The sequence below is a fragment of the Globicephala melas genome, chromosome 5, assembly GCF_963455315.2.
Source record: "Globicephala melas chromosome 5, mGloMel1.2, whole genome shotgun sequence".
In the NCBI taxonomy this organism is placed as follows: Eukaryota; Metazoa; Chordata; class Mammalia; order Artiodactyla; family Delphinidae; genus Globicephala; species Globicephala melas.
In genome coordinates this window covers 136,072,792-136,097,554 of record NC_083318.1, presented here as the reverse complement: position 1 = coordinate 136,097,554, position 24,763 = coordinate 136,072,792, and positions in this window count along the sequence as shown.

The following is a 24,763-nucleotide window of genomic DNA, read 5'->3' as shown; positions in this document are numbered from 1 at the left end:
TCTTCTAGGTCCTTGTTAACTGATTCTTGCATTTTGTCCAATCTATTGTCCATTCTATCTCCAAGATTTCGGATCAACCTTACTATCATTATTCTGAATTCTCTTTCAGGTAGACTGCCTATTTCCTCTTCATTTGTTAGGTCTGGTGCATTTTTATCTTGCTCCTTTATCTGCTGTGTGTTTTTCTGTCTTCTCATTTTGCTTATCTTACTGTGTTTGGGGTCTCCTTTTTGCAGGCTGCAGGTTTGTGGTTCCTCCTGTTTTTGATGTCTGTCTCTAGTGGCTAAGGTTGGTTCAGTGGGTTGTGTAGGCTTCCTGGTGGAGGGGGCTAGTGCCTGTGTTGTGGTGGATGAGGCTGGATCTTGTGTCTCTAGTGGTCAGGTTCACGTCTGGTGGTGTGTTTGGGGGTGTCTGTGGCCTTATTATGATTTTAGGCAGCCTCTCTGCTAATGGGTGGGGTTGTGTTCCTGTTTTGCTAGTTGTTTGGCATAGGTTTTCCAGCACTGTGGCTTGCTGGTCGTTGAGTGAAGCTGGGTGCTGGTGTTAAGATGGAGGTCTCTGGGAGATTTTCGCCGTTTGATATTATGTGGAGCTGGGAGGTCTCTTGTTGATCAGTGTCCTGAAGTTGGCTCTCCTACCTCAGAGGCAGAGCCCTGCCTCCTGGCTGGAGCACCAAAAGCTTTTCATCCACAGGCTCAGGATAAAAGGGAGAAAAAGTAGAGGGAATTAGTAGAAGTATGAGGAAAGAAAGAAGGAAAGGAGGGTAGGAAGGAAGGAAGAAAGAAAGAAAGAAGCAAAGAAGGAAAGAAGGCAAGAAGGAAAGGAGGGAGGGAGGGAGGGAGGAGGGAAGGAAGGAGGGAAAGAAGGAAAAAAGACAGAAAGAAAGAAGATACAGTAAAAATAAAATACAGTATAATAAAGTTATTGAATTAAAAACTTCTTATTTAGAAAAAAAAAAAAGGGACGGAAAGAACCTAGGACAAATGTTGGCAGCAAAGCTATACAGACAAAATCTTACACAGAAGCATACACATACACCCTCACTAAAAGAGGTAAATGGGGAAAAATCCTAAATCTTGCTGTCAGAGACCACCTCCTCAATTTGGGATGATTCGTTGTCTAAAGGAGGGAAGGAAGGACGGAAAGAAAGAAAGAAAGAACGAAGGTAAAGTATAATAAGGTTATTAAAATGAATTATTAAGAAAAAAATTAAAAAAAAAACATGGACGGATAGAACCCTAGGACAAATGGTGGAAGCAAGACTATACAGACAAGATCTCACACAGAAGCATACACATACACGTTCGCAAAAAGAGGAAAGGGGAAAAAATCATAGATCTTGCTCCTAAAGTCCACTTCCTTAATTTGGGATGATTGGTTGTCTATTCAGGTATTCCACAGATGCAGGGTACATCAAGTTGATTGTGGAGCTTTAATCCGCTGCTTCTGAGGCTGCTGGGAGGGATTTCCCTTTCTCTTCTTTGTTCTCACAGCTCCCAGGGCTAAGCTTTGGATTTGGCCCTGCCACTGCGTGTAGATCGCTGGAGGGCGTCTGTTTTTTGCTCAGACAGGATGGGGTTAAAAGAGCCGCTGATTGGGGGCTCTGGCGCACTCAGGCCGGCGGGGACGGAGGGGCACAGAGTGCGGGGCGGGCCTGCGGTGGCAAAGGCCGGCGTGACTTTGCATCAGCCTGAGGCGCGCTGTGCGCTCTCCCGGGGAAGTTGTCCCTGGATCCCGGGAACCCGGCAGTGGCGGGCTGCACAGCCTCCGCGGAAGAGGGGTGTGGAGAGTGACCTGTGCTCGCACACAGGCCCCTCGGTGGCGGCAGCAGCAGCCTTAACGTCTCCCGCCCGCCTCTGGGGTCCGCGCTTTTAGCCGCGGCTTGCGCCCGTCTCTGGATTCCGCGCTTTCAGCCGCGGCTCGCGCCCGTCTCTGGATTCCGCGCTTTTAGCCGCGGCTCGCGCCCGTCTCTGGAGTTCCTTTAAGCAGCGTTCTTAAACCCCTCTCCTCACGCCCCAGGAAACAAAGAGGGAAGAAAAAGTCTCCTGCCTCTTCTGCAGGTGCAGGCTTTTCCCCGGACTCCCTCCCGGCTAGCTGTGGTGCACTAACCCCTTCAGGCTATGTTCAAGCCGCCAACCCCAGTCCTCTCCCTGCGCTCCGGCCTCAGCTCTCAGCCCCGCCCGCCCCGGCGGGTGAGCAGACAAGCCTCTCGGGCTGGTGAGTGCCGGTCGGCACCGATCCTCTGTGCGGGAATCTCCCCGCTTTGCCCTCCGCACCCGTTGCTGTGCACTCCGCAGCTTCGAAGCTCCCCCCTCCGCCTCCCGCAGTCTCCGCCCTCGAAGGGGCTTCCTAGAGTGTGGAAACTTTTCCTCCTTCACAGCTCCCTCCCACTGGTGCAGGTGCCGTCCCTATTCTTTTGTCTCTGTTTTTTCTTTTGCCCTACCCAGGTACGTGGGGAGTTTCTTGCCTTTTGGGAGGTCTGAGGTCTTCTGCCAGCCTTCAGTAGGTGTTCTGTAGGAGTTGTTCCACGTGTAGATGTCTTTCTGGTGTATCTGTGGGGAGGAAGGTGATCTCCGCGTCTTACTCTTCCGCCATCTTCCGCCTCCCCTATTTTTTATTTTTTATAAAATTTATGTGCTTGAGAAAATAATTGTTAACCACATATCTGACGAACTTGTAGGGACTTCCCTGGCGGTCCGGTGGTTAAGACTCCGTGCTTCCATTGCAGAGGGCACAGGTTCGATCCTTGGTTGGGAAAATACAGACCCCGCATGCCACTCGGTGTGGCCAAAAAAAAAAAGAACTTGTATCTAGAATATATAAAGAACTCTGAAAACCCAGCAATAAAAATACAAACAGTTCGGGCTTCCCTGGTGGCAAAGTGGTTGAGAGTCCGCCTGCTGATGCAGGGGACACGGGTTCGTGCCCCGGTCCGGGAAGATCCCACGTGCCGCAGAGCGGCTGGGCCCGTGAGCCATGGCTGCTGAGCCTGCGCGTCCAGAGCCTGTGCTCCGCAACGGGAGAGGCCACAGCAGTGAGAGGCCTGCGTATGGCAAAAACAACAACAACAACAACACACACACACACAAAAAAAACACCCCAAAACTGATGTGCCTATTTCTACCTGGAGATCACGCCATGCTAATTAGTTTAATCTCCCAGAAGAGATTAGATTAGATTAGATGAATCCCCCTCTATTTAGAGGCTATTGTTATTGTTATGATAATTATATCAAAAGAAACACACTTATTAGATATGAAAGTGTTACATGCAAAAAAGTTTCATTTAAATAATTTTCTTCAGGAATCTGTACTCCTCTTAAGCCTTTTAATGTGTCAAATAGTCTATGACAATTTTCACTTAATAGTTTCTTAGGATTCTGTTTCCACGTCACATATGAGGTGTAGCCTTTAACTTTTTCTTTTCCATTGGATCTAGATTATGCTATTTGGATCCTGCTTCTAAGAATACTTCAAAATAGTACAAATGAAAAATGAAGAAACATGACAACTTGCGTATAGACTTTATGATCCTGGCAGAATTCTTAGTGCATTCTTTGTGGAAAGGTTAACTTTACTTAAAAATAAATTTCTCATGTAATACCATTGGTATTGCTAGAAATTTCCTTAAAAACTTTCTAACAAAATATAAATGGTTTACCTAAAAAAAGTCTATTTCCCTAGGACTGACTTTGAATCACAGTATCATGGTGACAGTAAACTTGTGGGTTTGCAAAATGATCATTTATTTTAGAAAGCATTGAACTTGGACATTTTGGCACTTATCTAGAATGAATCTCCTTTGAGACTGATCTTCTTGAATTAAGGATGTATGTCTGGGCCAAATTCACCAGTTTGGAAGCAATGAAAAATCTTTGACCTATTTACAGACCTCTCCAGGTTTTCTTGGCTTTCATTTTATTCTTTCTGTCTTTCTTACCTCTCTATCCTGAGAGGCTTTGGGCTGAGCCCAGACTTTCTGACAGATGACTGGTCTGTTAATAGATCAAATCTTCTCCCTGCTCCGAGTAGGAGCTATTTCATGTGTGACCCAGAGGTAAGCAGTCAGAATTAGACCTGAGTGGTGTTTGTTAAGCATCCTCCTATAGCGTGTGTAGGAAGCGGGGCTGGGAGAGCTGGGCTGGGGTGTGTGGGTATGGAGAATAAATTGGCTAAAACATATACCAAAATGGACAGACTATTTTTTCCGTGTTGCACATCATACCATAGATTAGGCCAGACACTGAAATTTCTCCATGTTAAGTTAGAAGCAAATCTATAGTTTAAAAACTTTAAACACCGTGGCAAGATTACTGGGTTTAGAATCAGAAGATCTGGGTTAGAGTACTGACTTTCTAATGTTCCAGCCTTATGACCCTGAACGAGTTAATCCTGTGTTGTTCAATGATCTCTTGTGTAAAGTGAGGCTTGTAATACTGTTCTAAAACGGTTTTCAGAGGATTAATAAGTTAATGTATATGTGAAAGAAGTCTTCAAAATATTAAGGTCTATTTAAATATGTTGTTGCTCTTAATGTAGTTAATGTATGCAAATTTGTGTGTGTGTGTGTGTAAATTTGCTTCATGAAGGCTGAGAACAGGCTTCCCCCCTTTTAAGCCAATATGTATCCATAACCCATCATATAGAAGGTACTTACACATATCTTTAAAGTAATATATATAATGTATATGTCTATATACATATTAAATGAATGGATGAGTACACTTCAAGAAAAAAGAATGCTCAAACCTAAAGAATTCATTTAATCTAATTTAATTGGTGTCAAGATAAGAATAAGCACAGGAACTTTTAGAGCAGGAACTGAATTACAGTATTTCCTAGTGAAATTAAATACTTTTAGAAAAGATGGTAAGTGTTTTTTTAACAGTTTCATTTTACTAGTGCAGGCATAGCTATGAGTGTCATCACAACACTCTTCTGCTCATAAACCTTAAATAACTCTTACTGCTCAGAAAATAAAATCCAGTTCTTTAGCCTGGGGCTAACATTTTCAGATTTATTTTCCCATGTTACTGTCTGCCTCGTTTGGATATTTCCTATATATCATCCAAATACCCCTTTCCCTACTCTTTTGTCTCTTTGCCTGTGTCCAGGCTGGATCCTCATTTTAGAAAGCCCTTCAGTTTATTTCCATAGAATCAGATCCCACCCATCTGTCAAGTTCTGTCTTGAAGGTCACTGTCTCTGAGAAGCCTATGCAGATATCCTCAGTTAAAGGTAGCCTCTTCCTGCCTGAATATCCACTTCATGTTTGTCCTCTTGAAACCCTTGTCACTTCTGAGCCTAGATGGTATGTTTTTGACAGCAGATTTTATGAATGATTTGCCTGTGTATTGTCAAGATTGCCTACATTGTAAATACACACCAATTATTTGTTTATTGAACAAATGTAATACATACACATTTTATTGTCTGCTTGTATTGCATTTATAAATGTCTTGCATTTATCAGTAATTGTTATTTACAAAATGGAATATATAGGTGTCCATGATTTTGACTTATCATTATTACAGTTAATTGATTTTGGCAAAAGTGCAAGGTAGTTCTTTTGGGAACTTGTCTACAAATGATGCTGGAAAAATTGGTTACCATATGCAAAGAAAAAGAGAAAAAACAACAACAGAAAAGGAAATTTACATTCTTAACTCACCAATAACAAACATTAACATATAATGGATCACATGCTTAAATGTAAGCACTGTAAGTGTAAAACACATGAGAAAATCTTTGTAATCTTCAGTTATACAAAGAAATTTTAGATATGATAACATCAAAAGCATAATCTGTAAGAGAAAATATGATAAACTGGACTTTAAATTAAAAAGTCAAGTTTTGCTCTTAAAAAGACACTAGTAAGAAAGCAGAAAAGCCAGAGAATTCACGAAAGTATATCTTGAATATATTGATCTATCTTGAGTATATCTGGTAAAGAACTTGTATCCACAATATATGAAAAACTCTTACAATTCAATAAGAAGAAAAACAATCCAAGTAAAATATGGACACATGTTTTGAATAGGCATTTCAACATACGGGTAGCAAATAAGCACATGAAAATATGCTCAACATTGTTAGTCATTAGAGAAAAAAAAAAAAAAAGCCAAAATGGCATACCCATTGCATTCTCTAAAATGGCTAAAATTAAAAAGAAAATAGCAAGTGATGTCAAGAACATGGAAAAATTAGAACGCTGATATATAGTTCGTGGGAAGGTAATATAACAGAGCTACTTTGGAAAGTAGATGTATCATGTCTTAAAAATGTTAACCGTATGCTTGCCATGTTATCTAGCATTTCTACTTCTAGGTATTTACCTAATAAAAATGAAAACTATTATCCACACAAAGACATCCCTATGAATGTTGATAGTAGCATTGCTCAAAATAGCTCTAAACTGAAAACAAACCAAATGTCCATATCCAATTGATGAATAAACAAAATGAAGCATATCCTTACAAGGGAATATTATTTGCAATTAAAAGGAACAAAATATTGTTGCATGTAACAACACCTGTAAACTTCAGAAACATCCTAAGTGAAAGAAAACACATGAAGTGGTTCAGTATAGTGTATGAAGTTTCTAGATAAGATAAAACTATAGAGACAGAAAGAAGATCAATGGTGGCCTGGTTCTGGGAATGTAGATTGCTTCCAAATGGATATACGAGAACTTTTGGGGGAAATGGAAATGTTTCAAAGCCGAATGGGAGTGCTGTTTGTAAAACTACATCTATTTACTAAAATTTATTGACTGACACACTGATAATGGGAGAATTTTATGGTTTGTAAATTATGCTTTAGTAAAGCTGGATGGGGGTGGGATTTTATTTAGGTTTTGATATCAGGAAAAGTATGTATGGGAATAACATTTAAGCTTAGACCTGAAAGATGAAAAGGAATTAAGAAAGACAAAGAGTATTCTAGGCAGGAAAGAGAAAGGACCTTTTAGGTGACCAATGAAAAGTCACAGTGTCCAGAGTTTGGTGACAGAAAGGATGAGTGATGAGGGAAGACACTGGGGAATTAAATAGAAACAGTCTATTACTTTATTTGCTATTAAATAAAGTAAATAAATAGTTACTTTATTTCAATGCTCAAATGATTTGTAAAAGATGCTGGAATTCAGTGTTACCCTGGACCTACTGCCTGTCTGACCTTCATGTGACATGAGTCGTCATTTTCCATGACAGGTGAATTTTCTAATGTTAAATCAAACCCTACTCTTTCTCCAGTATATGCTGGTATATACCATGGTCTTGGCTTCATTATGCCTGGAGGGGAGAAGGTCCTGATTCATCCTCTGTTTTGCCGAGAAGTATGAGTGTGACATCAGTGAGATTCACAGGGGAAGGAGAAATTATACAACTGAATCTTAAAAGTCTTACCAAATGTTTTTTACACTGCTGAAGGCTCAGGCTCCTATAAATTGGTGAAAAGCTGCTGAAATCACTCTCTGTCTCTCTTCCCTGTTTCCCACCACTGCTTTTATGCCAAAAAACAAGCCTGTGATCTCAGCTGCTCTAAAAAAGCCTCTTTCGGTTCCTCTGTTTTAAAAATATGGCAAAAGTGATTTAAGCAAATTATTAGTCACATTAGTGTGAGGATGTGACAAATGATAGATGAAAATGAGAAACCCCTCCAGGAGAGGTTTATAATAAAATTGTCAACACTCTCTTTAAGGGGCCCAGCTGGAGGCAGCCACAGTCTTCAAGATCAGTATCCCCAGGTTGTCTTTTTTCTCCTTTACTGAAGCACTGACATCAACCACAGGTGGTAACCAGCAGACCATTAAGCTCCCACTTTAAAAATTAATAGGATTATGCAGCCTGACAGGCTCATAGCCTTGGCCTATGTGTGTGGACCATCAGGCCATGGTTACTTCCCTTTTTCACCAGGGAATATGTTAAATGCAGCGGCCAGAGCTGACCGGGGAGCCCAGCTGTCTCTCCTTCCTTCCCCTAATGAGCTGCCAGCCCTGTGCGAGCGGTGACCCTCTTCCTAGAACCAACCTCAAGCAGCAGTGCCTGCTTCCGGCTCCCACCTCTGGCTTCTGGTGAGGATACACGTGTCCATGGAAATCTAGTGGAAATGTCAAAGGGGCTGTAGAGATGTCTTAGGTTTACATGTTTCTTGCTTGAGATTGCTGAGACAGAAAGTATAAATGCAACATCTGTATTTTTTAAATTGAAGTAGTTGATTTACAATGTTCTGTTAGTTTCAGGTGTACAGCAAAATGATTCAGTTATATACGTGTGTGTGTGTATTCTTTTTCAGATTATTTTCCCTTATAGGTTATTACCAAATATCGAATATAGCTCCCTGTGCAATACAGTAGGTCCTTGTTGGTTATCTATTTTATACATAGTAGTGTGTATATGTCGATCCCAAACTCCTAATTTATCCCTCCCCCTGTTTCCTCTTTGGTAAGCATCGGTTTGCTTTCTATGTCTGTGAGTCTATTTCTGTTTTGTATGTAAGTTCATTCATAGCATTTTTTTTAGATTTCACATATAAGTGATATCATATATTTGTCTTTATCTGACTTACTTCACTTAGTGTGATAATCTCTAGGTCCATCCATGTTGCTGCAAATGGCATTATTTCATTCTATTTTATGGCTGAGTAGTATTCCATTGTATATATGTACCACATCTTCTTTATCCATTCCCCTGTTGAAGGACATTTAGGTTGATTCCATGTCCTGGCTATTGTAAAGAGTGCTGCTATGAATATTGGGGTGCATGTATCTTTTTGAATTATGTAAATGCAACATCTAATTAGCTGCATTATCTCCTACTACCTGACGCTGTTTTAATTCGTAAGGTTGAGAGATTTATATAAAACTTACAATTCTATTATAATTAGTCTTCATGTTTATCTCATAATGCTCTTATCCCTGTTTTCTTCAGACTTTATTGTTGTTGTGTGAGTCACTTTAAGCCATGTCTTCACCAGGGGAAGGTCAGACGACTGCAATAATCTTCTAAACTGTAGCATTCCCAAGGCACCCCTACCTCCATGGCCAGTTCTATTCTGTCCTGTACATTTGAGACAGATTAACCATTATGTTATATCTTCCGTTTGGAGACTTTAAATTTTTCCACATTTCTAGCACATTAAATCTAATGTAATTCAGGGAGTAGCTGGCAGAGTACCAGGACGCAAAAATCCTCTATTTGGCTTCAATGATCTACTTACTCAGTTTCTTTTCTTCTTTCCTTACGTATCACTGTATCTCCTTCATTTAAATGTATACTTTGACCACTGCCAGACCCAATTCTATCTTTCCTGATAAGTAATTTGCAGTATTTTCTGACAAACTGCCCTTATTGTTCCTGGTCCATTACTTCATGTTCTGAGATGATTTCAAGGAACAAGCTTTCATCTGTCATTTATAAAATGTCCACACGTTTTGCATTATAATCCATAACACACTTGTGTTCACCTAAAAAATAATTACAAATCACTTGCCATTCAGTCAAAGTCTAGAATATGCATCGTATTTATTTTGTGGACTTTTGAGGACTCACACGTATTCCCTATCATTTTTCATGGAGGACACCATCTTTGGCTGAGAAATTGGTCTCTTCATTGTTTACTTCTTCTGTGTTATTTTTGCCTTCTCGCTTATTCAAATCAAGTCAACCTCATCTCTACTTCTTCCCTGAAGCCTTCCTCATGTCCTTTAGGCTTTACAGGTCTTTACCCCGCTTTTCAGCTCTTAAAAAACAAAACGCTGTACTGTGAGTTTATTGGGCATCAGATTTGAAAAAAGAGAAAACCTGCTTATTTACTGTCTTGCACATTTCATCTGTTTTAATCATATTTTCCAGTTAGACTCTAAATTCCTGAAAGGCAGAGGTTGTATCTTAAGCTGAATGAGTATCACCAGAAATACTTCATACTCAGTATGAAGTAGGTACTCAAACAGTGCAAATCATTGATATTTTGTTTTGCTAGTTGGACTGTCTTTTTTAAAAAGTCAGTTACTGTTGGTATTCTGGGCAGAAAACTCTTCAGAGGGACATTTTTGTCAGAAGAGTGATAAAATATGCTTTCATTTGTATTTTTCTAGTTAGTTTTGTTTACTTTCTTTTTCACGTGTTAAGAGCTCTTACTAATGACAGTCACATAAATAAGTCATTAGACTGAGGGGCAAAGTTTAGTGTAAGGATGATCTAATTAATTTCACTCTGACTTCTAATGATTATTACCTTTTCTGAATCTGTGTTATGCTTGTGGTCTTACCACACCACTTAGTAGTTGGCTACAGGCTGGGTTTTTTCCCTCTAATAATTTTTGTACAGAATTAGTCCACCTCAGAAAGGCAGAACCTGTTTTTGCAAATACTTGTGTACCCCGCTGTGCTGGGGACCCTAAATACTTGACAGATTGTTGTTCCAACCTGAGCTTAGAGCTGAGAAATAAACAATATACCTAGAGAAGAAAGTGCCAGAAGGCTAATCCCTTTTTTCATATTCAATTTGCATTTCATAATAATGCCGTGACCTTGTAAGTGTGTATAAACATTTACCTTTCAAAAGCTTTCAAATCATAATCTTATTTCATCCTTTTTTGTATTGTATTCTACTGGTTCCTTACCTTTTATGATAATAGTGCCTCAGGTTGATTTTATAAACGACGCATGACGCTTGTAATTCAGTTTCTGTTATCCTTTGTGGCGGAGCACTTTTAAATAATCTTTATATAGAAGCATTTTGCTTTTGAAAAATCAAACTCCATTTTCCTCAGTTTTATAGTTTAGAAGGTTTTCTGTAAGCTTTTAAATATTTTTAGCACTCTAAATTTTCTCAGCCTATCCAGTGATGAATTGTAACCCACAAGGTTTATACATCACCATCATTAGAAATCACTCAGCCTGTTGTACCAACAATACAAAGTTGCCATCAGAAGAAACACATTTGTCTATCAATCACTTTATCTGCCCACCTATCTACCTATCTCTCATGTTCTATGACTCCCAGGGTCAAGAGGTGGAGTAGATATTATATCTGCTTGTCAGTGTCACATGCATCTCATTTTCCTCCTTCCTCCTTCAAATATCTTAGTTTCTTTGAAGTTTACAACACTCACTAACCACAACGTCTAACAACCTCCTGATTCCTCTCATTCACTGAAAAATTTAGCTCCCAGCTCTTTGTTATCTTCCTCTTAATGCAGTCATTATTCACAGTCAATTCCACATTCACATGGAGAAGCCATCCAACAGCCTGGTCTTCCAAATCATAACTCTTCTCATTTCCAAAGGTCTGATCTCCACCTACCTTGGTCATCCACTGCCATGGTCATGTATAGCCTAGACCTTGCCATGTGCATACTTACAGCAGTTCCTGTTCTTCCAATTCAGTTATTCTAGTATACTTCCCAATTCCCAAAATCTTTTAATCCAACCAAAATTTCATATCTACATATCAGTGATATCATATGGTGTTTGTCTTTCTCTGTCTGACTTACTTCACTTAGTATGACAATCTCTAGGTCCATCCATGTCACTGCAAATGGCATTATTTCATTCTTTTTTATGGCTGAGTAATATTCCATTGTATATATACCACATCTTTGCTTATATGTGGAATCTAAAAACATGGTACAAATGAACATATTTAAAAAACAGAAATAGAGTCACAGATATAGAAAACTAACCTAAGATTACCAGGGGGTAAGGGAGGCAGGGATAAACTGGGAGATTGGGATTGACATATACACAATACTTTATATAAAACAGATAACTAATAAACCTAATGTATAGCACAAGGAACTCTGCTCAATACACTGTGCTGACCTATATGGGAAAAGAATCTAAAAAAGAGTGGATATAGGAACATATATAATTGATTCACATTGCTGTATACCTGAAACTAGCACAGCATTGTAAATCAACTATACTTCCATAAAAATTAAATAAAAAAATAAAATAACATTTATATCCATTTTTATTTTCCATCCTCCTTCTATTTTGTTTTTTTTAAACATTTTTACTGAAGTATAATTGCTTTACATTGTTGTGTTAATTTCTGCTGTATAACAAAGTGAATCAACTATACATATACATATATCCCCATATCCTCTCCCTCTTGCATAACCCTTCCTCCCTCCCTATCCCACCCCTCTAGGTGGTCACTAAGAACTGAGCTGACCTCTCTGTGCTATGCAGCTGCTTCCCACTAGCTATCTATTTTACATTTGGTAGTGTATATGTCAGTGCCACTCTCTCACTTTGTCCCAGCTTACCCTTCCCCCTCCCCATGTCCTCACATCCATTCTCTACATCTATGTCTTTATTCCTGTCCTGCCCCTAGGTTCTTCAGACCATTTAAAAATTTTTTTTTTAGATTCCACATATAAGTGTTAGCATACAGTATTTGTTTTTCTCTTTCTGACTTACTTCACTCTGTATGACAGACTATAGGTCCATCCACCTCACTACAAATAACTCAATTTCGTTTCTTTTTATGGCTGAGTAATATTCCATTGTATATATGTGTCACATCTTCTTTATCCATTCATCTCTCAATGGACACTTAGGTTGCTTCCATGTCCTGGCTATTGTAAATAGAGCTGCAGTGAACCTTGTGGTACATGACTCTTTTTGAATTATGGTTTTCTCAGGGTATATGCCCAGTAGTGGGATTGCTGGGTCAAATGGCAGTTCTGTTTTTAGTTTTCTAAGGATCCTCCACTCTTTTCTCCATAGTGGCTGTATCAATTTATATTCCCATCAACAATGCAAGAGGGTTCCCTTTTCTCCACACCCTATCCAGCATTTATTGTTTGTAGATTTTTTGATGATGGCCATTCTGACTGATGTGAGGTGATACCTCATTGTACTTTCAATTTGCATTTCTCTAATCATTAGTGATGTTGCGCATCCTTTCATGTGTTTGTTGGCAATCTGTATATCTTCTTGGGAGAAATGTCTGCTTAAGTCTTCTGCCCATTTTTGGGTTGGGTTGTTTGTTTTTTTGATATTGAGTTGCATGAGCTGCTGTATAGTTTGGAGATTAATCCTTTGTCAGTTGCTTTGTTTGCAAGTATTTTCTCCCATTCTGATGGTTGCCTTTTTGTCTTGTTTATGGTTTCCTTTGCTGTGCAAAAGCTTTTAAGTTTCATTAGGTGCCATTTAGTTATTTTTGTTTTTATTTCCATTTCTTTAGGAGGTGGGTCAAAAAGGATCTTGCTGTGATTTATTTCATAGAGTGTTCTGCCTATGTTTTCCTCTAAGAGTTTTATAGTGTCTGGCCTTACATTTAGGTCTTTAATCCATTTTGAGTTTATTTTTGTGTGTGGTGTTAGGAAGTGTTCTAATTTCATACTTTTACATGAGGTGTCCAGTTTTCCCAGCACCACTTATTGAAAAGGCTGTCTTTTCTCCATTGTATATGCTTGCCTCCTTTATCAAAGGTAAGGTGACCATATTTGCATGGGTTTATCTCTGGGCTTTCTATCCTGTTCCATTGATCTATATTTCTCTTTCTGTGCCAGTACCATACTGTCTTGATTATTGTAGCTTTGTAGTATAGTCTAAAGTCAGGCTGCCTGATTCCTCCAGCTCTGTTTTTCTTTCTCAAGATTGCTTTGGCTATTTGGGGTCTTTTGTGTTTCCATACAAATGGTGAAATTTTTTGTTCTAGTTCTGTGAAAAATGCCATTGGAGTTTGAAAGGGATTGCATTGAATTTGTAAATTACTTTGGGTAGTATAGTCATTTTCAAAATGTTGATTCTTCCAATCCAAGAGCATGGTATATCTCTCCATCTGTTTGTATCATCTTTAATTTCTTTCATCAGTGTCTTATAGTTTTCTGCATACAGGTCTTTTGTCTCCCTAGGTAGGTTTATTCCTAGGTATTTTATTCTTTTTGTTGCAATGGTAAATGGGGGTGTTTCCTTAACTTCTCTTCCAGATTTTTCGTCATTAGTATATAGGAATGCAAGAGATTTCTGTGCATTAATTTTTTATCCTTCTACATTACCAAATTCATTGATTAGCTCTAGTAGTTTTCTGGTAGCATCTTTAGGATTCTCTATGTATAGTATCATGTCATCTGCAAACAGTGACAGTTTTACTTCTTCTTTTCTGATTTGGATTCTTTCATTTCTTTTCTTCTGTGATTGCTGTGGCTAAAACTTCCAAAACTATGTTGAATAATAGTCGTGAGAGTGGGCAACCTTATCCTGCTCCTGATCTTAGTGGAAATGGTTTCAGATTTTCACCACTGAGAATGATGTTGGCTATGGGTTTGTCATATATGACCTTTATTATGTTGAGGAACATTCCCTCTATGCTTACTTTCTGGAGAGTTTTTTTTTTTATCATAAATGGGTATTGAATTTTGTCAAAAGCTTTTTCTGCATCTATTGAGATTATCATATGGTTTTTATCTATCCATTTGTTAATATGATGTATCACATTGACTGACTTGGGTATATTTAAGTATCCTTGCATCCCTGGGATGAACCCCACCTGATAATGGTGTATGACCTGTTTAATGTGCTGTTAGATTCTGTTTGCTAGTATTTTGTGGAGGATTTTTGCATCTATGTTCATCAGTGATATTGTCCTGTAGTTTTCTTTTTGTGACATCTTTGTCTGATTGTGGTATCAGGAAGATGGTGGCCTCAGAGAATGAGTTTGGGAGTGTTCCTCCCTCTGCTATATTTTGGAACAGTTTGAGAAGGATAGGTATTAGCTCTTCTCTAAATGTTTGATAGATTTTGCCTGTGAAGGCATCTGGTCCTGGGCCTTTGTTTGTTGGAAGATTTTTAATCACAGTTTCAATTTCACTGCTTGTGATTGGTCTGTTTATATTTTCTATTTCTTCCTGGTTCAGTTGCGGAAAGTTGTGCTTTTCTAAGAATTTGTCCATTTCTTCCAGGTTGTCCATTTTATTGGCATACAGTTGCTTGTAGTAATCTCTCATGATCCTTTGTATTTCTGCAGTGTCAGTAGTTATTTCTCCTTTTTCATTTCTAATTCTGTTGATTTCAGTCTTCTCATTTTTTTTCTTGATGAGTCTGGCTAATGGTTTATCAATTTTGTTTATCTTCTCAAAAACCAGCTTTTAGTTTTATTGATCTTTGCTATCATTTCCTTCATTTCCTTTTCATTTTTTTCTGATCTGAACTTTATGATTTCTTTCCTTCTGCTAACTTTGGAGTATTTTGTTCTTTTTTCTCTAATTTCCTTAGGTGTAAGATTAGGTTGTTTATTTGAGATATTTCTTGTTTCTTGAGGTAGGATTGTATTGCTATAAACTTCCCTCTTAGAACTGCTTTTGCTGCATCCCATAGGTTTTGGGTAACTGTGTTTTCATTGTCATTTGTTTCTAGGTATTTTTAGATTTCCTCTGATTTCTTCAGTAATCTCTTTGTTATTTAGTAGTGTACTGTTTAGCCTCCATGTGTGTGCATTTTTTACAGATTTTTTCCTGTATTGATATCTAGTCTCATAGCATTGTGGTTGGAAAATGTACTTGATATGATTTCAATGTTCTTAAATTTACCAAGGCTTGATTTGTGACCCCAAATATGATCTATCCTGGAGAAGATTCCATGAGCACTTGGGAAGAAAGTGTATTTTGTTTTTGGAGGGAATGTCCTATATATATATATCAGTTAAGTTCATCTTGTTTAATGTATCACTTAAAACTTGTGTTTCCTTATTTATTTTCATTTTGTATGATCTGTCCATGGGTGAAAGTGGGGTGTTAAAGTCCCCTACTTTGATTGTGTTACTGTTGATTTCCCCTTTTATGGCTGTTAGCATTTGCCTTATCTATTGGGGTGCTCCTATGTTGGGTGCATAAATATTTACAATTGTTATATTTTCTTCTTGGATTGATCCCTTGATCATTATGTAGTGTCCTTCTTTGTCTTTTGTAATAGTCTTTATTTTAAAGTCTGTTTTGTCTGATATGAGATTTGCTACTCCAGCTTTGTTTTGATTTCCATTTGCATGGCATCTCTTTTTCCATCCCCTCACTTTCAGTCTGTATGTGTCCCTAGGTCTGAAGTGGGTCGCTTGTAGACAGCATATATATGGCTCTTGTTTCTGTATACATTCAGCCAGTTTATGTCTTTTGGTTGGAGACTTTATTCCATTTACATTTAAGGTAATTATAGATATGTATGTTCCTATTATAATTTCTTAATTGTTTTGGGTTGTTATTGTAGGTCTTTTCTTTTTCTTGTGTTTCCTGCCTAGAGAAGTTCCTTTAGCATTTGTTGTAAAGTTGGTTTGGTGGTGCTGAATTCTCTTAGCTTTTGCTTGTCTGTAAAGGTTTTAATTTCTCTGTCAAATCTGAATGAGATCCTTGCTGGGTAGAGTAATCTTGGTTGTAGGTTTTCCCCTTTCATCACTTTAAATATGTCCTGCCACTCCCTTCTGGCTTGCAGAGTTTCTGCTGAAAGATCAGCTGTTAACTTTATGGGGATTCCCTTGCATGTTATTTGTTGCTTTTAATATTTTTTCTTTGTATTTAACTTTTGATAGTTTGATTAATATGTGTCTTTTGTGTGTTTCTCCTTGGATTTATCCTGTAATGGACTCTCTGTGCTTCCTGGACTTGATTGAGTATTTCCTTTCCCATATTAGGGATGTTTTCAACTATAATCTCTTCAAATATTTTCTCAGTCCCTTTCTTTTGCTCTTTTTCTTCTGGGACCCCTATAAATTGAATGGTGGTGCGTTTAATGTTGTCTCAGATGTCTCTGAGACTGTCCTTAATTCTTTTCATTGATTTTCTTTATTCTTCTCTGCAGTAGCTCTTTCTACTATTTTATCTTCCAGGTCACTTATCTGTTCTTTTGCCTCAGTTATTCTGCTATTGATTCCTTCTAGAGAATTTTTAATTTCATTTATTGTGTTGTTCATCATTGTTTGTTTGGTCTTTAGTTTTTCTAGGTCCTTGTTAAACGTTTCTTGTATTTTCTCCATTCTATTTCCACGATTTTGGATCATCTTTACTTTTGTTACTCTGAATTCTTTTTCAGGTAGACTACCTATTTCCTCTTCATTTGTTTGGTGTGTTGGGATTTTACCTTGTTCCTTCATCTGCTGTGTGTTTCTGTGTCTTCTCATTTTGCTTAACTTACTGTGGTCTCCTTTTTGCAGGTTGCAGGTTTGTAGTTCCCGTCGTTTTTGGTGTCTGCCCCCAGTGGCTAAGGTTGATTCAGTGGGTTGTATAGGCTTCCTGGTGGAGGGGACTGGTGCCTGTGTTCTGGTGGATGAGGCTGGATCTTTTCTTTCTGGTGGTCAGGGCCGCATCTGGTGGTGTGTTTTGTGGTGTCTGTCTGCAAACTTATTATGATTTTAGGCAGCCTTTCTGCTAATGGGTGGGGTTGTGTTCCTGTTTTGCTAGTTGTTTGGCATGGGGTGTCCAGCACTGTAGCTTGCTGGTTGTTGAGTGAAGCTGGGTTTTGGTGTTGAGATGGAGATCTCTGGGAGATTTTCGCCGTTTGATATTTCGTGGGGCCAGGAGGTCTCTGGTGGACCAATGTCCTGAACTCGGCTCTCCCACATCAGAGGCACAGGCCTGACACCCGGCCGGAGCACCAAGACCCAGTCAGCTACACGGCTCAGAAGAAAAGGGGGGAAAAAAAGAAAGAAAAAATAAAACAAAGTAAAATAAAATAAAATAAAAAAGTTATTAAAATAAAATTTAAAATAATATTATTAAAATAAAAAAGTAATTAAAAATAAAGAGAAGAGAGCAACCAAACCAATACACAAATCCACCAGTGATAAGCAGTGCTAAAAACTAAACTAAGATAAACATAATAATCAGAAACTAGTCAGTCACATACAACAAACCCCAAGTCTACAGTTGCTCCCTAAGTCCACTGCCTCAATTTGGGATGATTCGTTGTCTATTCAGGTATTCCACAGATGCAGGTACATCACGTTGATTGTGGAGATTTAATCCGGTGCTCCTGAGGCTGCTGGGAGAGATTTCCCTTTCTCTTCCTTGTTCTCAGAGCTCCCGGGGCTCAGCGTTGGATTTGGCCCCACTTCTGCGTGTAGGTCGCCTGAGGGCGTCTGTTCTTCGCTCAGACAGGACGGGGTTAAAGGAGCCGCTGATTCAGTGGCTCTGGCGCACTCAGGCGGGGGTTGGGGGGGGCGAGGGAGGGGCACGGAGTGCGGGGCGGGCCTGCGGCGGCAGAGGCGGCATGACGTTGCGGCGGCGTGACGTTGCACCAGCGTGAGGCGCGCCGTGCGTTCTCCCGGGGAGGTTGTCCCTGCGTCCCGGGACCCTGGCAGTGGCGGGCTGCACAGGCTCCCCGGAAGGGGGTTGTGGAGAGTGACCTGTGCTCGCACACAGGCTTCTTGGTGGCGGCGGCAGCAGCCTTAGCGTCTCATGCCCGTCTCTGGGGTCCGCGCTTTTAGCCGCGGCTCCCGCCCGTCTCTGGAGCTCCTTTAAGCAGCGCTCTGAATCCCCTCTCCTCGCGCACCAGGAAACAAAGAGGTAAGAAAAAGTCTCTTGCCTCTTTGGCAGGTCCAGACTTTTCCCCGGACTCCCTCCCGACTACCTGTGGTGCACTAGCCCCCTGCAGGCTGTGTTCACGCCGCCAATCCCAGTCCTCTCCCTGCGCTCCGACCGAAGCCCGAGCCTCAGCTCCCAGCCCCGCCCGCCGTGGCGGGTGAGCAGACAAGCCTCTCGGGCTGGTGAGCGCCGGTCGGCCCTGATCCTCTGTGCGGGAATCTCCCCGCTTTGCCCTCCGCACCCCTGTGGCTGCGGTCTCCTCTGCGGCTCCGAAGCTTTCCTCCTCCGCCACCTGCAGTCTCCGCCCGCGAAGGGGCTTCTAGTGTGTGGAAAGCTTTCCTCCTTCACGGCTCCCTCCTAGAGGTGCAGATTCCGTCCCTATTCTTTTGTCTCTGTTTATTCTTTTTTCTTTTGCCCTACCCGGGTACGTGGGGGGTTTCTTGCCGTTTGGGAGGTCTGAGGTCCTCTGCCAGCGTTCAGTAGGTGTTCTGTAGGAGTTGTTCCACGTGTAGATGTATTTCTGGTGTATCTGTGGGGAGGAAGGTGATCTCCGCGTCTTACTCCTCTGCCATCCTAAAGCGCTCTCCCATCCTCCTCCTCTTATCTTTGCTTCCTTCGCGTCCATCAGAGCGTCCACAGTATAGTTTCTGCAACGATCTAAACTTCTCTGCCTTGTTCTTCCTTTATTTCCTCAACTGTCAAAATCCCAAACGTGATTGATATCAAATTATTTACCTTCTCTGTGGCTGCCCTGTAAAAGCTGAGTGATTTTTTAAAATAAAAAGCATACAACACTGTATGGTCTTTACAGTAAATGGTATTTTATATTTTTTTATTTGCAAATTGTAAGCTGTCATTTTTGTGGGAGTAAAATTTATAATAAACTTGTGTTTGAGATATATTTGCAAAGCTCTTCTACCTGGAGGGTTTGACAAATGTCAAACATTTGCTAGCACACCACCGCTAATATATGGAGCATATCTAAAAAAGACCTCTTGATATTCTGTCTTCTCAGCCCTCCCTACACTTCCCTAACCGTCCCCATCCTGGCAAAAGGTATAATCATCCCACCTTTTGGAAAATCCTAAAACCTAGTAGTCATGCTTGATTACTCCTTTTTCTTGCCTTGTATATCCAAACAATCAAGTGTGTCATCTCTACTTAAAATAGAAATTGTGCTGCACTTCCATGGCCATTATTCTAATCCAGGAAGCATTTGTCCATTGCTTAGACTATTGGAAAATTCTCTAAACTAGACTATACTCTTCCAGTCTTTTCCACCCAGCACAGTGATTTTCTTAAAACTGTGCATCAGATCATGTCAGTTCCTTGCTTAAAGCACTTTGGTGACTTCTCATGCCTGTCGTAAGAACTGAGGCCTTAGTCAGACCCACTTGGGCCACAAGACTTTTTATCTTGTAATAAAATATAGTAGTAATGATATAAAAGTATTTCTTTTGAAGACGACTAATACACAAAGGACACACTGGAAACCATTATTAAGCAATATGGTCTTGCCAATGACTCCCTGTCACAAAGGGTGAGATCCTGCCAAGCCTGGATGAAATAATGGAATTCACAAATGTACTGTTTTCTACTGCTCAGGTTGGTAATTTTCAGTTGCATTCACATATAAACCGTCCCAGTTTTGTCTTGATGTAGACTGTTTTTGGCTGCCTTGCACAGGGGTGAGATTTTCACCAGAAGTGGTGTTAGAGCACCTTTTATTTGGATTTATTTGCTGTTTTTGCAGAGATAGAAGCATAGCACTGGCTTTGGAATGTGAAGGTGTGTGTGTGTGTGTGTGTGTGTGTGTGTGTGTGTGTGTGTGTAAAAGCAAATGCATGCAAGTCTGTCCTGCACAATGACCATTGCAACCTTACATGATAAAGACCCTGCTTTCCTTACCTATTTGGCTTCTCACAACACGCTACCTCTCACTTACTATGCTCTCCTCCTTTTTTTTTTTTTTTTTTTTTTTTTTTTGCGGTACGCGGGCCTCTCACTGTCGTGGCCTCTCCCGTTGCAGAGCACAGGCTCTGGACGCGCAGGCTCAGCGGCCATGGCTCACGGGCCCAGCCGCTCTGCGGCACGTGGGATCTTCCCCGACCGGGGCACGAACCCATGTCCCCTGCGTCAGCAGGCGGACTCCCAACCACTGCGCCACCAGGAAAGCCCTCTCCTCCTTTTAAAACATAGTTTGGGCTCTTTCAAGGGCCTTTCACTTGATATTATTCATGCTGTTTGTCCAGAGCCGAAGAGTGGAACATTCTTTCCTCCACTCTTGTGCGTCTGCTTCTTTACCTTTCAGATACCAGTTCACATATCACCTCATCAGAGAGGCTTTCCCAGACCACACACCTAAATTAACCTCCCCTCATACCCACCCTGCTATCAACCTATCATCTGGTTTGTTTCCTTTGCATCATTTACTAAATTCTGGAATTATTTTACTTGTTTACCTGTGGGATATCTATTTTCTACACCATAATACAAGCTTTATAAGGTCAACGATTTTGTCAAGACTGCTCACCAGAGTGTGCCCAGTGTTTATAACGACACCTACATTTGACAGGTAACCAATTGTTGGAGGAGTGAATGAGTGAGGGGAGAATAGTGTGCGACATGAAAATCAGAGTCCTTAGGAAAGAGTCCCCGTGAAGAAATGAAGTTTGTGAAGGACTCTTCTGGGATAGTAGAGATACCCAGGCTTGGGTTGGAGGCTGACTCATAAGACGCCTGGTTCCAGGGGCGAGGCATGCTGATGACTGATCGCTGAGATACCTTCTCAAGCACAGCCAGCTGCCACGATTTCCCTTTCTTTCTTGGTTGGGTCCCAGAGCCTCCATCTACCCATTTCTGCTCTGGTGGTGTCACTAATTTCTCTATGTATTGTTTTCTGTTTCTCCCAAGGCTGCTCTCAGTGTGGAAGACAATACTTTAGCTCCTTATTTCAGTTGCCCTTCTAAGTACATACTTATAAGTTCTATCCATTTTAGGGATTTCCCTATTAATTACTCAAGGAAGGGGATTGCACAACTAGACAATACAAGAAATTCTAGAAATTAAGGGAGGTCAAAAAGTTGCCTAGTGAAACTCATAAAGCCATCCATACTGGTTCCCTTGCAAATATGATTTTATCAAGATGAGAATTTTATTATGTTAGTGGGATGACTGTGAATCAGTGAGGATTAGCCACTGTAGGTATTCAAGCAGAAAGGGATTTAATAGAGCGAATGAAAGCCTTGTAAAACCACTGGAAGGGCCAGAGTAGGGAATGTCAGCGAAGGTGGCATGAACTTTCGGTGTGGTCTGAAAATCAGGAAGTTGATGATGTATTATCTTCAGGAATCACTGGGAAACTCCCTCATCTACTCATAGTTTCCCATTCACATCCAGGTGGGTTCTCTCAGGCGGGAGCTTAAACAGGTGACATCTGAAGGCCGTGTAAACCCTCACATCTGCTAAAGTCCATGCATCCCTTCACCGATGCTTCTGGAAGATAAAGGCAATGGATTCTGTTTCTCTTCTTCTCCCACATCTCACATAAAGTTACCTCACTGGCAGAATGTCAATTGCATTTAGGCTCTGGAACCAAGAAAGTAGGAGAAAGATATTTCCTGGGCTTCTAGCCCCTGACATTCAAGGAAGAACGTAGACAGTGGTAGGGATAAATCCTGGTTGCCAAAACAAACAAGCAGTAGCCAAAACTAAATAAATATTTTCCTCCCCCACCTACAGAAGCAAAGCAGATCCCCTACAAATACTGTTTTTTTCCTCTAGGGAGTTGCTGATTGAAAGATTCTTGAGCTATGGAATGTCTTAGTTGGACACAATCTTCCACATCCATCTTCTCTGTCTTTCTGTCATATAGCAAAAATGATAAGATCATATTATGAGAAAAGGTGAAAGGGTTAAAGGGCCAAATGGAATTTCCATTGATTCTGGACAATGCCTGCCCTTTGAAGATTTGAGAAAGAAGCAGAAGTATTATTTCCAACATTACACTACTTGAAAACCTAGCTGAGGAGACGAGATTAAAGCACACAGAACAAATGGAGAGCAGATGTGCTGTCTGATGATAATACGCTTGACTTTGTAGCTTGTCTCACAAGGAAGAAAATATTGGTACCTTTGGAATAATGGTAGAAGGATTACTGTTTGAGCCTTAAAGGTCGATAGGGCTTGGAGTGTCAGGAGGAGGGGAAAAACATTTGAAGTGTGTGTACAGAGAGGAGAACCACGTAAGCAAAGGCTGGGACAAGCACACGGAGAACTGTGGAAGATTTACAATTTCTTAGAATAATTTCTGTCTCTAAATTTGGCCCTGCAATTCACTCGTTCTCCATAACAACTACCAATGGCCCTCAAATTTTTTTCCCCACCTTGACACACGAAGACCATTATTTTTAGGACATGTTCTCAGGGCTTTACCCAGAGTCATGCAAATTTCATGTTAGCTCTGAGCCTGCCCTTCTCTTTCCCTACTGGAGAAGCATATCAGAAGGTAAGTGAAAAATGATGACGAATATTAGCAATGACTTCCAACTTGAAATTGGAAAAACGTGTCAGAAAATAAGTGAATTACTGAGACATGATTGAGAGGATGGTTACTTTGCTCTATTATAATTTTTTAAAGAAAAGGTTTCATAAACGTTCCTACCTTATGAATAATGAATAACTCTCGACATGCCTTCACGTTTTGGAGACACATCTGTGAATTGTAATGCCGGAATCGGGGATGGATATTCTATGCGGACATTCGGGAGATAGATGCAAAATGCAAATCTGGCTTTACCACCTTCGTAGAAATCATTCAGTGGTTTTCTCTCATGTCTATGCATCTTAACATGTCATCAGATCTGGCCCACTGTCCCTTTGCCTCCATCTTTCACACGTGCCCCAAATGTGTGTGTGCTCCAGTAACACTGTGTTTGTTGGCGGCATGCGTTGTGCTGTTTTGTATCACACCATCTTAGCTAGTGTTTTTCCTCTATCTAAAAAAGTCCTTCCCAAATCTGTTTTTACTTGGTTACTTTTCTCTCATCCTTAGAAATTTGGTTCCAGCATCATCTGCTGTGCAGAACACTTTCCTTAACCTTTCTCGGTGAGTTTAATGTCCCTGCTTTCATAGAAACTTGATTATACTTTTATCACTGCACTTTCCATAGTTTATTGACATTATCTATTCGCATTTCTGTCTTCATCACTAAAATAGAAACTGTGCAAGAATAGGAACCATGTCATTTTGAATATTGATCATTGGATTCCTTGTACTTGACAGAATCCTTGACATATAAATTGAACTTGGAGCTTGAATTCAACTGAATTTTTGCAAAGTTGGGGGAATTCTCTGAAAAGCCAGATAGCTAGTTTAGGGAGGTTGGAAATGCCAGGCTCGAGTTCAGGTGACAGGCAGTGGAAAGCCACCTTGATTTTGTGACTTTGTACTAGGTACTTAAAAGGTGCTTTATTCATACTTAGTTTCTTCAACTATTTCAGGAGGCAGGGATTATTGACATTTTATAGATATAAATAAATGATGCTCAGAGATGATAGGTAACATTCTCAGCATCACAGAGCTGACAAAAAAGGGACTGGAGCTTTAAATGAAAATCCAACTGCCTTTAAGGCTTTCTACATCATGTTGAACAATGTAAGGGAAGCAATTGATGAAAATGGTTATTTTATGTAAACACTCATTCACTGATTCCTCTCTAGAAAGGTTAGGTCATTTTTGAAAGCTTACACACAGCACAAGTGAGCTCAGATTGTTTTCAATTCCATGCTGCTTTTTTGGCCTGCTAGAAGCACGCATCCACAGAGAGAACCCGTAGAGCACACAGCCTACTGCATTAGGTGGGATACCATTCAAAGTGTGGCTGGTAAATACTTCAGCCAAAGGAAATTTCAATACAAAACTGCCGCTGCTGTAGGCCATGATGCTACCTACTTGTAAGAGCTATCTGAAGGCATTTTCCTTTTCATTCTGTATCACCAGAGGTGGCTAATCCTTTAGTTCCTGTATTGTTGTTCTAACCATGCTTCTCAGAATGGAAGGCTCCCTCAGTGTTTGCCTGGGATGTGCCCGCCCAGGCTCTTACTTGATTGTGTCCTGGTGATGTCAAATGATAGAGGTTGAAAGAGGTGAAACTGACCTGCTGACTTAGAAGCGAAATCAAAGCAGCGTTGGTTTCAGACAGACCGCCCCGTATACCTCCAAGAAACATTGCATAAGCCAC